The sequence below is a fragment of the Schistocerca gregaria genome, chromosome 1 (assembly GCF_023897955.1).
Source record: "Schistocerca gregaria isolate iqSchGreg1 chromosome 1, iqSchGreg1.2, whole genome shotgun sequence".
Lineage (NCBI taxonomy): Eukaryota > Metazoa > Arthropoda > Insecta > Orthoptera > Acrididae > Schistocerca > Schistocerca gregaria.
Window position 1 is genome coordinate 991,957,257 of NC_064920.1, and position 14,662 is coordinate 991,971,918.

Consider the following 14,662-nt stretch of genomic DNA (forward strand, 5'->3'; position numbering starts at 1 on the left):
GAGAATAGAAGCTTTCGAAATGTGGTGCTACAGAAGAATACTTAAGATAAGGTGGATAGATCACGTAACTAATGAGGAGGTATTGAATAGGATTGGGGAGAAGAGAAGTTTGTGGCACAACTTGACTAGAAGAAGGGATCGGTTGGTAGGACATGTTTTGAGGCATCAAGGGATCACAAATTTAGCATTGGAGGGCAGCGTGGAGGGTAAAAATCGTAGAGGGAGACCGAGAGATGAGTACACTAAGCAGATTCAGAAGGATGTAGGTTGCAGTAGGTACTGGGAGATGAAGCAGCTTGCACAGGATAGAGTAGCATGGAGAGCTGCATCAAACCAGTCTCAGGACTGAAGACAACAACAACAACAACACTTAAGATAACGTTCAGAAAGCGTATGAAAAAATCTGCTGCTTCGTACAAGCCCTTCTGTATGTCTGTGAATGCAATGCAGCCTCTGACACAATATATATATATATGTTGTTGTTGTTGTTGTCTTCAGTCCTGAGACTGGTTTGATGCAGCTCTCCATGCTACTCTATCCTGTGCAAGCTGCTTCATCTCCCAGTACCTACTGCAACCTACATCCTTCTGAATCTGCTTAGTGTACTGATCTCTCGGTCTCCCTCTACGATTTTTACCCTCCACGCTGCCCTCCAATGCTAAATTTGTGATCCCTTGATGCCTCAAAACATGTCCTACCAACCGATCCCTTCTTCTAGTCAACTTGTGCCACAAACTTCTCTTCTCCCCAATCCTATTCAATACCTCCTCATTAGTTACGTGATCTATCCACCTTATCTTCAGTATTCTTCTGTAGCACCACATTTCGAAAGCTTCTATTCTTTTCTTGTCCAAACTAGTTATCGTCCATGTTTCACTTCCATACATGGCTACACTCCAAACAAATACTTTCAGAAACGACTTCCTGATACATAAATCTATATTCGATGTTAACAAATTTCTCTTCTTCAGAAACGCTTTCCTTGCCATTGCCAGTCTACATTTTATATCCTCTCTACTTCGACCATCATCAGTTATTTTACTTCCTAAATAGCAAAACTCCTTTACTACTTTAAGTGTCTCATTTCCTAATCTAATTCCCTCAGCATCACCCGATTTAATTTGACTACATTCCATTATCCTCGTTTTGCTTTTGTTAATGTTCATCTTATATCCTCCTTTCAAGACACTGTCCATTCCGTTCAACTGCTCTTCCAAGTCCTTTGCCGTCTCTGACAGAATTACAATGTCATCGGCGAACCTCAAAGTTTTTACTTCGTCTCCATGAATTTTAATACCTACTCCAAATTTTTCTTTTGTTTCCTTTACTGCTTGCTCAATATACAGATTGAATAACATCGGGGAGAGGCTACAACCCTGTCTCACTCCTTTCCCAACCACTGCTTCCCTTTCATGCCCCTCGACTCTTATTACTGCCATCTGGTTTCTGTACAAATTATAAATAGCCTTTCGCTCCCTGTATTTTACCCCTGCCACCTTTAGAATTTGAAAAAGAGTATTCCAGTCAACATTGTCAAAAGCTTTCTCTAAGTCTACAAATGCTAGAAACGTAGGTTTGCCTTTTCTTAATCTTGCTTCTAAGATAAGTCGTAAGGTCAGTATTGCCTCACGGGTTCCAACATTTCGACGGAATCCAAACTGATCCTCCCCGAGGTCCGCATCTACCAGTTTTTCCATTCGTCTGTAAAGAATTCGCGTTAGTATTTTGCAGCCGTGGCTTATTAAACTGATAGTTCGGTAATTTTCACATCTGTCAGCACCTGCTTTCTTTGGGATTGGAATTATTATATTCTTCTTGAAGTCTGAGGATATTTCGCCTGTCTCATACATCTTGCTCACCAGCTGGTAGAGTTTTGTCAGGACTGGTTCTCCCAAGGCCGTCAGTAGTTCTAATGGAATGTTGTCTACTCCGGGGGCCTTGTTTCGACTCAGGTCTTTCAGTGCTCTGTCAAACTCTTCACGCAGTATCGTATCTCCCATTTCGTCTTCATCTACATCCTCTTCCATTTCCATAATATTGTCCTCAAGTACATCGCCCTTGTATAAACCTTCTATATACTCCTTCCACCTTTCTGCCTTCCCTTCTTTGCTTAGAACTGGGTTGCCATCTGAGCTCTTGATATTCATACACATGGTTCTCTTCTCTCCAAAGGTCTCTTTAATTTTCCTGTAGGCAGTATCTATCTTACCCCTAGAGAGATAAGCTTCTACATCCTTACATTTGTCCTCTAGCCATCCCTGTTTGGCCATTTTGCACTTCCTGTCGATCTCATTTTTGAGACGTTTGTATTCCTTTTTGCCTGCTTCATTTACTGCATTTTTATATTTTCTCCTTTCATCAATTAAATTCAATATTTCGTCTGTTACCCAAGGATTTCTAGCAGCCCTCGTCTTTGTACCTACTTTATCCTCTGCTGCCTTCACTACTTCATCCCTCAGAGCTACCCATTCTTCTTCTACTGTATTTCTTTCCCCTATTCCTGTCAATTGTTCCCTTATCCTCTCCCTGAAACCCTGTACAACCTCTGGTTCTTTCAGTTTATCCAGGTCCCATCTCCTTAATTTCCCACATTTTTGCAGTTTCTTCAGTTTTAATCTACAGGTCATAATCAATAGATTGTGGTCAGAGTCCACATCTGCCCCTGGAAATGTCTTACAACTTAAAACCTGGTTCCTAAATCTCTGTCTTACCATTATATAATCTATCTGATACCTTTTAGTATCTCCAGGGTTCTTCCACGTATACAACCTTCTTTCATGATTCTTAAACCAAGTGTTAGCTATGATTAAGTTGTGCTCTGTGCAAAATTCTACTAGGCGGCTTCCTCTTTCATTTCTTAGCCCCAATCCATATTCACCTACTATGTTTCCTTCTCTCCCTTTTCCTACACTCGAATTCCAGTCACCCATTACTATTAAATTTTCGTCTCCCTTCACTATCTGAATAATTTCTTTTATTTCATCGTACATTTCTTCAATTTCTTCATCATCTGCAGAGCTAGTTGGCATATAAACTTGTACTACTGTAGTAGGTGTGGGCTTCGTATCTATCTTGGCCACAATAATGCGTTCACTATGCTGTTTGTAGTAGCTTACCCGCATTCCTATTTTCCTATTCATTATTAAACCTACTCCTGCATTACCCCTATTTGATTTTGTGTTTATAACCCTGTAGTCACCTGACCAGAAGTCTTGTTCCTCCTGCCACCGAACTTCACTAATTCCCACTATATCTAACTTTAACCTATCCATTTCCCTTTTTAAATTTTCTAACCTACCTGCCCGATTAAGGGATCTGACATTCCACGCTCCGATCCGTAGAACGCCAGTTTTCTTTATATATATATATATATATGACGTAATAAATGCGAGAAGTGGTGAAACGGCGAATACTTTCGGAAAGCTGCGCACACCAGTATGGGACTACAAACATCTGCCAAGCACTGCAAAGTGATATGCAGAGTGTATACTAAGGTGACAAAAATCACGGGATATCGATGTGGCTGTATACAGATGGCTGTAGTATCTTGTATACAAGGTTTAAAAGAATAGTGCATTGGCCGAGCTGTCACTTGTACTCAGATGCCTCATGTGCAAAGGTTTCCTACTTGATTAAGGCCGCTCGACGGGAATTAACAGACTTCGAATGCGGAGTGGTATTTGGAGCTAGACTCATGGGACATTCCATTTCGGAAGTCGTTATGGAATTTAATATTCCGAGATCCACAGTGTGCCGAATAGCCGAAAGTACCAAATTGTAGGCTTTACCTTAGCACCACGGACAGCGCAGTGGCCGACGACCTCCACTTAACGACCGAGAGCAGTGACGTTTGCGTAAAGTTCAGTGCTAACAGACCAGCAGTATTATGTGAAATAACCGCATAAATCCCCATAGGACGTACGACGATCGTATTCGTTAGGATAGTGCGGCGAAATGTGGCGTTAATGGGATACGGCATCAGACGACCGCCGTGAGTGCCTTTGCCAACAGCACGACATCGCCTGCAGCGCCTCTACTGCGCTCGTGAACGTATCGGCTGGACCCTAAACAATTGGAAAACCGTGGTCTGGTCAGATGAGTCCCGATTTCAGTTGGTAAGAGCTGATGGTAGGGTTCGAGAATGATGCAGACCACACGAAGCCGTGGATCCAAGTTGTTGACAAGTCACTGTTCAAGCTGGTGGTGGGTCCATAGTGTTGTGGGCTTTGTTTTATGAAATGAACTGGGGTCTCTGGTCCAACTGAATCGATCATTGACTGCAAATGGTTATGTTCCGCTACTTGGAGACCATTTGCCCCGATGAACTTCGTGTTCCCAAACAACAATGGAATTTTTATAGCTAACAATACGTCATGATACAAGGACGCAACTGTTCGTGATTGGTTTGAAGAACATTTTGGGCAGTTCGAGCGAATGATTGGCCACCGAGATCACCCGACTTGAATTCCATCAAACATTTGTCGGACATAAACGAGAGTTAAGTTTGTTGACAAAAAGCTGCACGACAACACTTAAGCAATTATGGACATCTATAGAGGCAGCATGGCTCAATATTTCGTCAGGGAACTTACAGCGACTTTTTGAGTCCATGCCACGTCCAGTTGATACACTGTTCCCGGCAGAAGGAGGTCCGACACTGTATTAGCATGTACCGCAGTGTAGGCGTGGATCCATTTCTGTTACATCCTGTGGTGCTATTCACACTATACAATTAATCTAGCAGAACAGTGAGGGATTTAAGTGAAAACGATAGCCACATGAAACTGATCTTGCCTGCGAGAAACCATAGGGGCACTGGTTGCAGGGCCAGTGATGAGCTTCCATTAGGACGCGAAGCATCAGCAGCTCTGGCAGCGGGTGCCTTTGATCCTAAACATAGCCCCGCGGGCCTCCTTGCAAGAGGTGCTGCGGGTCTCTTCGCCCGCTGCCACAACATGGCTTCAGGCCTGCTGGGCCACAGCAGCCAGATAGTTAATTTCTCCGCTACTTCTGACGTCAGTGAGCTTTCAGCCTGTAGCCGCGAGCTCACTGATAACTTTCCACGAGCGAGAGATCACTCCCTGGTCTTTCTTCGAATCCAAATTAATTGTTCCTTAGCTTCAGCCATCGGTAATAGAATAACACTTCGTATTAGAGATAAGCAGGTTTGGAATCTACCACCGCCCACTCTTATTAAGGTTTTCAATAGATCCTCTTAGTTGATTGCTGACACTTTCTTCATCAAGGGCATGAACGGTTTATTTCCCTATCCTGAACTATTATGAGTCGGTATAGGCCTCACTGACGAGTCCGTAAACCCTGAAGTTCTTTTTCTATTTAGAGCGAGGTGTAGGAACTGAAGCTCACTGCACGGGGTGTTCAAAATAAATAGCGAACTTTTACGTCTTTGTGGCATTTACTACATTCAGCTTATAATTATACATAACACATCAAATGAAAGACTAACTCGAACAGTTTTGTTCGTATACCTATGCGCATGCGCATGTACTGTTTCCAATCTCATCCGTTACAAAGCGCTAGTAGCAAAGATGGCGACTAGTGAACAGAAAGCTTTGTACGTCTTACAGTTTGCAGGGACTGAACCTGTCGTTACAGTGCAGCGCGCGTTCCGTATTAAGTTCCACTGCAGTTCTCCAAGCGATAATAACAGCCGTAGGCGGTATCATCATTCTAATACACTGGCTCTATTAGCAAAGGGATGAGTACGGGACGACCAACGGTGATTGAAAAACGTCTTGAACACGTAGCCACATGAAATCAGTTTAGAAGGTTAGTCGTGCATTGGCAATTCCAGTGCCATCTATGTGAGTACTTCTAAGGAGACGCTTACAACTACATCCTAATCTCTTGCAGTTGTTTCAAGCTCTAAAATCTAGAGACTTCTGTTTACAGGCCAACTTTGCAAACAACACATTACTGCATGACGATGAAGATTTTCTGTGTTGTGCCGACGCATTGGATCATGCACACTTAGTGATGGATCGATATTTCACCCAAGTGGAAATGTGAACACACATAATGTGCGAATCTGGGGGTCAGCAAATTCCTACAAGAAGGTACAGTTGTAGCGACACTCCCCTAAATTGAATTTTAGGCTTTCCTTTTTCTGCGAAGCAACTGTAACTGGTGTTTCTTAGCTTGATGCGCTAGAACTATGGCTCATTCCTCAATTGGAAGAAGCTGAACCACAGAACATTATTTGGTAGCAAGATTGTGCGCCGCCTCACTGGCGTAACTCAGTGTGTTATTGGTTAAACGACGTTCTACCCAACTGCTGTATAGGCTGCAACAGGCCAGATGACAGAGATTGTTTCGTATGGCCTCTTCGTTTACCCGATCTGATCCAAAGCAGTTTTACCTGTGTGTGTTCATAGAGCGCATGCGTATGTGACTCCTCTAAGTGCTAATCTACCCGACTTAACAAACAGTTGTTGCAGTTGTCTAGACAGAACGATCAAAGTTTGGGGAAAGCTCGCCTGTCAACTTGGTATGTGCTTGTAATAAACAATTGTAAGAAAAACAGTTTGAGTTGCTCTTTCATTTGATGTACTACTTGTAATTGTAAGTTGAATGTAATAAAAGCTACAAAGCCTTAAAACCCCAATATTTATATTGAAACGCCCACTAGTTTTAAGTGATTTCTGTCCCATTTCTTTCATCTGAGTTCAAATCATTAGCGGGTTATCACAACTTGCTAAATGCAAATATTGTGATTCCTTATAATACATACGTAGGCACTCCCTATTAAGTGAAGGCGCCATTTTTCCACTTTGGCTGTATATTTATTAAAACCTCTTTTTATTTCCATAACTAGTTTCACGTGTTTACCCAGCGCAATACGCCATAAGCATGAAAATGTCAGCGAATCACACAATTTTTTTCCATCCGTTACAGTTTACAAATGATACTGTTAGTCGTTATTTCACTGATTTGAAACCGTTACGAGCACGCTTCTAATACCCCTATAATGTTATACTAAACAACACGAATTAGGACGGTCGAAACTGGATTTTAATTATGAACATCGGCGTAGAAACAGAGTTTGACACTTACGCGTCACGGATCTCAAAATTTAGCTTAGTTATAGTGGCATCTACAGTATAACGTGGACTCCGAATCAGAGTACAACTCTGCACATTAATAACCATTGTGAGTGCCAAAAGAATTGTTAACTGATAGTTAAAAATCGAAGGATTCAGTGAGGATCGAATATTCGGCCCCTGTTTCCATAGTCTGACATATAACCACTGAGCTACCTTTTTCTTTATCAGCACTGACAGGCGCTTGCTCTTTTACATGTACTTCTTGTCTATGTGTATTTCTCTCTGGAAATCAAAGTTCTTCATCTTTTAAACATTCTGAAAGCAAACTACAAATAAAATAAATTTCTTCTTTCTTGCAAACTAAAAGCCCGTACATTTTTCAAAGTTAAATATCTTATTTCTTAGAAATAAAATTCTTCTTAGATAACAAGTAAAAAAAATCCCATTCTTGACGATTAAAATATTCTTTCTGGCTCGGTAATGTCATTTAGACTCCAACTTGCATTGAATGTTAATAATTTTGCAATAGATCAATGTATTTTCTGCTGTACCTTATTGCATTTGTGCACCGTATCTTATACATTTTTCAAATATGTGGGACCACAGCACAGCGTTTAATTTGGAGTCCACTCCTATTCCTTATTTTTGTGAATGACCTTCATTTAACATTCAACAAGCAGAGTTGGTGCTTTTTGCGGACGACACTGGTGTTACATAAATCCCATTCCAGAGAAAACAACAGAAGAGTTAGTTAATGATATTTTCCAAATATTTCTTAAGTGATTCTCAGAAAGTGGAGTCTCACTAAATTTTGAAAAAAAAAACATATATTCTGAACAACAAGTAGTAGTACCAAAGACTGATGTAGCACGTGAGCAGGAGTGAGTAAATAGGGAACAATGCTCCAAATTTTTGAGTGTACATATTGATGAAACTTCGTATTGGAAGAAGCATATTACTAAAATTCTCAAATAGTTAAGTCTACTTTTACTCTTTGTATAATTGCTAATCTTGGAAACAAAACTATCAGACTCCTAACATATTTAGCATATTTGCACTCATTAATGTTGTATGGAATAATTTTGTGGGTTAAGTCATCATTTGGAAAGAAAGCAATGATTGCACAAAAGCGAGCAGTAAGAACAATATACATGGTATTCACCCACGGACGTCATGTGGATCTCTCTTCACGGGGTAGACATTTTAACTGCGCCGTTGCAGCACAGTACTCGCTAAAGAAATTCATCACAAATGATCCATCGTAATTTGAGAAGAGCAATGACGTACATACCTACAACACTAGAGAGAAAATGATTGTTATTACCCATTTTTAAAGCTGTAGGGGCTCGGAAAGAAGTCTGACAGGTGGCAAAGCAAAACACCTCCTTCTACTCCGCGGATGAATTTCTATTTAAAAACTGGCATCCGGAAAAAGGACATGTTTTTAAGTGTCGCCGCACGAGTAAGAATAAAATAATAATATTTTCATTAATGTTAACACTAATCATGTGTACATATCCTGTACATAAACAGTTTCCACGTCGTTTCGATGAAAGAATCGTTCAGATCATCTATGGAACGTGTAACTAACTAAACAAACAGACTAACAGGGGGCATTGGAGGCATACAAGAAGGGCGACATGAGCGATCACAGGTTTATTTGACCCGCTAGAGACACTTTAAGGTAGGTGCAAACATCTCCCACAAAAGCTTAATTATGAAGATTCGAGAACCAGTATTAAAATAGGAATCTCGAGACATTCTTTAGCTCGCTTCCTGTTGCTCCTGTAGGGACCGTAATGACAGTCTTAGACTAATTACAGCACGCTAAAAGTAATTTCAGCAGTCGATCTTCCCACGCTCCATTCGCATCTGCAACGGGAAGAAACTCTTACCGTGTGCTACCACGCAAAGTACACTCCGCCACGCAATTTGCAGTGGTTTGTTGAGTGTTTGCTGTGTGTGTAGATGTATATGTAGACCTGATCCAGTGTTACTGCTGGAGATATTTTTGAAGTTCAAAACCACCTTTCACCATTCTTCCCTATTAGGAGCTTGTTCACTCCGTCTCTACCGATCTCGATCTCAACAACACGATAATTCGTTACTTACATTTTCCGTAGGTAATTTGATCGATTCTTTTATCAAAATGATGTGGCACGAGTCAGTTTACAGAATACGTATAACAAGATTATTGTTAACATTAAGACATTGTCTTAACATTAATGATAAACACATTATTTTTTTTTGTCCTACTCGCGCAACAACCTCATTCAAAACAAGATTTTTCCCAGCCTATCAGTTTTTAAATAGTAATCCGTGCTTGGGATAGAAGGAGTTATAAAAAATTGATTTTATGTCGGATTTAAAATTTAGTTTGCTACTTGTCATTTACGTTACTGGGCAAATGAACGAAGATTTTTGTTGTTGCACATTGAACTCCTTTCTGAGTGAAAAATTGTTCAAATTGCTCTGAGCACTATGCGACTTAACTTCTGAGGTCATCAGTCGCCTAGAACTTAGAACTAATTAAATCTAACTAACCTAAGGTCATCACACACATCCATGCCCGAGGTAGGATTCGAACCTGCGACCGTAGTGGTCGCTCGGTTCCAGAGTGCAGCGCCTAGAACTGCACGGCCACTTTGGCCGGCCTTTCTGAGTCGTCGATAGCGTTAATAATGGGTAATAAAGCTCTCTTTTCCCTCTAGTGTTGTATGTATTGACCTCACTGTTCTTCCCAAACTGTGATGGATCATTTCTGATGAATTTCATTAGCGGATAAATGTATTGTGACGGCGCAGTTAAATTGCCCAGTTCGCTGAAGAGGCACCTACATGATTTTCGTGGGTGTACATCGCATATTTTCTTATTCCTTGCTTTCTTATTGCTTTCTTTCTAAGTGATGAGTTACACCAGAAAATTTTCCGTAAGACATTATTAAGTGGAAAAATGCAAAATAAATAAGGAGATTAATTCGTTTCTTTCCAAGAATAGCAATTATATGAAGAGCAAAAGTAACTGAACTTAATTGTTTGAGAAGCTCAGTAATGTGCTTCTTCCATTCAAGATTTCATCAATACATGCACTCAAAATTTGAAGCATTCTACCCTCATTATTGAGCCCTGCTCAATTAATGGTATGACTCTATATGTTGTATAGAATTGAATGTAATGTGTTTTTTCAAGATTTAGGGCGAGTCCATTTCCTGAGAACCACTTAATAATTCTAGCGAAAATATCATTGCAACCTCTCTTACTTCTTTCTTTCTAATGAGATTTATTATAACACTAGTACTGTCTGCAGAAAGTACCAATTCAGCTTGTTGTATGTTATGTGGAAGGTCATTCACATACGTAAAGAATGGAGTGAACCCAGAATTGAACCTTGTGGGACACACTTTGTGATTTCTCCCCAGTCACTCAATTTTTTTACCTTTACGAAACTTGTTGGAATTATTCAGCACAGCTTTTTGCATTCTGTTTGTTAAACATAGTTCACGCCAGCTGTGTGTAAAGCCATTCTAAACTTCGTTCCTTTTTTCCCAACGGCGCTACTGTTCCGCCTGTTATGGCCTGCATGTCGACGGGACGCTAAACTCTTTGTTCCCGCCCTCCTCGCAACCTGCAGTGTGGTATAACAGTGGGTTACGCCGGCCCGTTGTGTAAGCCAGCCTGCGTCACCGAGGTAAGGCGACGCCCCCACGTCGTCACAGCGGCTGGCAGCGTTCTGCGTGCCCGCGAATACCGGCGCACAAATAGCGGCCGCAGCTGGCGCGGCCTTGGAGGGGCTGCGGGGCGTCTCCGCCAGTGCACAATACCGGCTCCACACACAACAGTGGAAAGGTAAGAAAACCAAATGCGAGCCGATACTGAAATTTAGGAATCGAGTTCTTAATCGATTCTTTTAAGTTGTACCAGCTCTCCCCAGAATGATAATCACGCCACAAAATATAAAAAATAAAATAAAAATAGTCACCGACAGGACGCCTCTAGCCTTGATAATCGTTTCGGTTCGGAGAGGAAAAAAGTCCACAGCTTTCTTCAGTCATGTCATATCCAGCTGAGGCCATTAACGGATGACTGGCTCAAGGCTGCTGATTGCTTCAAATACACATCGCAACACAATTAAAGGATCACTTTTTCGAAACGCCGTAATTGTCTCACATTGCGAAGTTGTTGTTGTTGTTGTTGTTGTGGTCTTCAGTCCTGAGACTGGTTTGATGCAGCTCTCCATGCTACTCTATCCTGTGCAAGCCTCTTCATCTTCCAGTACCTACTGCAACCTACATCCTTCTGAATCTGCTTAGTGTATTCATCTCTTGGTCTCCCTCTACGATTTTTACCCTCCACGCTACCCTCCAATACTAAATTGGTGATCCCTTGATGCCTCAGAACATGTCCTACCAACCGATCCCTTCTTCTAGTCAAGTTGTGCCACAAACTTCTCTTCTCTCCAATCTTATTCAATACTTCCTCATTATTTATATAATCTACCCATCTAATCTTCAGCATTCTTCTGTAGCACCACATTTCGAAAGCTTTTATTCTCTTCTTGTCCAAACTAGTTATCGTACATGTTTCACTTCCATACATGGCTACACTTCATACAAATACTTCCTGACAGTTAAATCTATACTCAATGTTAACAAACTTCTCTTCTTCAGAAACGCTTTCCTTGCCATTGCCAGTCTACATTTTATATCTTCTCTACTTCGACCATCATCAGTTATTTTGCTCCCCAAATAGCAAAACTCCTTTACTACTTTACGTGTCTCATTTCCTAATCCAATTCCGGCAGCATCGCCCTATTTAATTCGACTACATTCCATTATCCTCGTTTTGCTTTTGTTGATGTTCATCTTATATCCTCCTTTCAAGACACTGTCCATTCTATTCAACTGATCTTCCAAGTCCTTTGCTGTCTCTGACAGAATTACAATGCATCGGCAAACCTCAAAGTTTTTATTTCTTTTCCATGGATTTTAATACTTATTCCAAATTTTTCTTTTGTTCCCTTCACTGCTAGTTCAATATAGAGATTGAATAACATCGGGGATAGGCTACAACCCTGCCTCACTCCCTTCCCAACCACTGCTTCCCTTTCATGTCCCTCGACTCTTATAACTGCCATCTGGTTTCTGTACAAATTGTAAGTATAAGTTTGAAATTTGGCTCACAGCTGTCTACACCCTTCCTCGGTTATGATGCAAACGCGTGGCTTCTTTGACTTTACCCTCAGGCTCCGCGAGGCTTCAAACAGCAAGTTCTCAATATATCCGATAGAAAGTCCACTGCTCAGAAGTTCATATGAAATGTAAGGTTGGTAAATGTAGTCACATTCGCATCTAATTTCACCACAATTCTGCCCAACGCCAACGCGGACGTGATGGAGGTCAGAACCAGGATGCACAATGTCAAAATCAAGTGGTTTTCTTATGGGTGGCCGAGGAATTTTAGACACACCACCGCTCAGGACTGACACGATAAGGCCTTAGGGAACGGCAGAAATGGGATCAAGAAAACACCCCTTTCCTTGGGACGTTGATTCCCACATATTTCTAGGTCGAAAACGACAGGTGGCAGTGTGATGAGCAACAGAACGATGTACTTGATAATCTCTGACACTACTGAAACCGCTTGGAAGGTTCAGCCCTTCTCTAAGTACATACTAGGCCAGCAACCCCACTGAATATCATCGAATCCCTTTTCAGTGCAGTGTAACTGCAGTTTTTGCTCTGGTGCATAGGGAGGAATGACTAGGGACCCAAAGCCATTCGACGAAATTTGAAAGAGATCTCTAGCAACAAAAGGTGCTCATACTTTTTCAGCCCTTCTGTTTGATGCCCTCTTGTGGCGAGCTCAAGGAGGGTTGTGACATCTATACGTGCGTAAATAAATATGCAAAGGCTCCCTCTTAGACCCCCTGTTCGGCAACAACCTCGGTGTCACCAATCTGCCTTTGTTGAGAACTTTAAAAATGTACCTGTACAGAGTTAAATCTGATGAGAGTCGTCGACTCCTGCAGGTAGGCTACATTTCTGCTCTTGCGCTTACTAGAAATGGAAGGGTATCAAGGGGTCACCTGCTTCCAGCGCCTAGGGCTATGTTGTGGTTTGTCTCTGAACAGGTAATCAGAAAAGGAGGGTGGGTCGCACCAAGGGTGTTGCCAAACTGGAGCGTCTTGGCGTAGCCTTTGCCATTTTACTTATGTGTGTATCAGTGTCACACCCATCCGTGCTCACACCACAGGAAGGTGCGAAACAGGAGGGCTGAAAAAGCATGAGCACACTTTTCTCCTTGAGATCACGTTCTAATTTCGTTGAATGATTTTGAACAGACCCATAGTGGTTCCACCCTCTACAGCGAGCAAAAACTGCAGTCGCACTACATACCAAAGGGCTACGATAAGATTCAGTGGGTTTTCTGGCCTGCAGTGTCCTTAGAGAAGGGTTGAACCGTCTGGAGGCATCAGCAGTGACGGAGGTTGCCTGTTTCTCATCATACCGTGAACTGTCGTTTTCAACCTCGGAAAGTGTGGAAATCAAAGCCCCAAGGAAATGGGTGGTTTCACTGACACCATTTATGCCACACCCTAAGGCCTTATCGTATCGATTCTGAGCGGTGGTTTGCGTGAAATGGTTTCTCGGCCAGCCATAAGAAAACCGAGTGATTTCAACGCTGGGCGTCGCTGTTCTGACCTGTGTTGTAGAGGCCTCAAAAGAAGGGGTGAAATGTGGGTAAGGGGATGTATGATGACCTTTCCATCGCGTGACGCGTCCACGGTAGCATTGGGCAGATTTGAGATGAAATTTGGTGCCAAAGTGATATCATTAACCCATCTTATTCCTCACATGAACTTCTGAGCTCTGCCTTTTTAGGGTTCCGCGCCTCGATCTGTAAAAAAAGGACTCCTTACGGAAAAAAATCTGCCATTTCCTAATTTGTAATTATGTGACATGAAAAAAATATTTTTTTGGCTTTTCATTATTTGTGTGTCTGTCTGTCTGTCTGTGTGTTACGAATCCTTTTTCTCTGGAGCGATTTGTCGTATCAAGTTCAAATTTATGTCACATACTAAGATCGACGGTCGCTTTACGGCTTAAAAATATTAAGCTTCTAAGTGAATTCAATCAAAAGATGCGGCTACTTACGTAAGATATTCTCCTACTCGAAAACTCACTCATCAAAACCTATAGGGTGCTTCCCGTTGACACAGAATCATGAAATGTGACAATTAGCAGGGTTTCACAGTACAAGTAAAGGGAAAATCCGAAATTGTTAATTTGTAATTATATCACACGAAAACATATTTCTTTTGTCATTTGCTATCCGACTTCAACTTGAAATTAAGACATTCTCGAAAGTCTTGGAATCCCTGGGACCTATATCTCGTCAGTACCAGTGTCGATAACAAGCAAAAATTGCCAGTATCCTCGATTCCCGAAGTGGATGAAATATCTATATACATGATTAAATTTGTACGGAAGCGTCAGTGCGTGAGTCCTACACGCACGTGCACAATTTTTACTTTCCAGCTTGTCGACAACTGCTATATGAAGAGCCCCCGAGCCCGAGGTTGACGTCGCAGGGCGGTAC

At 41.7% G+C, this 14,662-nt stretch overlaps 1 protein-coding gene and 1 long non-coding RNA gene across 3 annotated transcripts in view; one reads left to right on the forward strand and one right to left on the reverse strand.

The window, feature by feature from the left end:
- Nucleotides 1–14,662, reverse strand: part of LOC126278249 (arginine kinase) — a 403,547-nt gene that overhangs the window by 347,309 nt on the left and 41,576 nt on the right. The window lies entirely within an intron of this gene.
- Nucleotides 10,830–14,662, forward strand: part of LOC126278295 (uncharacterized) — a 56,057-nt gene continuing 52,224 nt past the window's right edge. The window contains exon 1 of the long non-coding RNA XR_007550683.1: nucleotides 10,830–10,909. This is a non-coding gene — a long non-coding RNA (uncharacterized LOC126278295). The remainder of the gene's footprint in view (nucleotides 10,910–14,662) is intronic.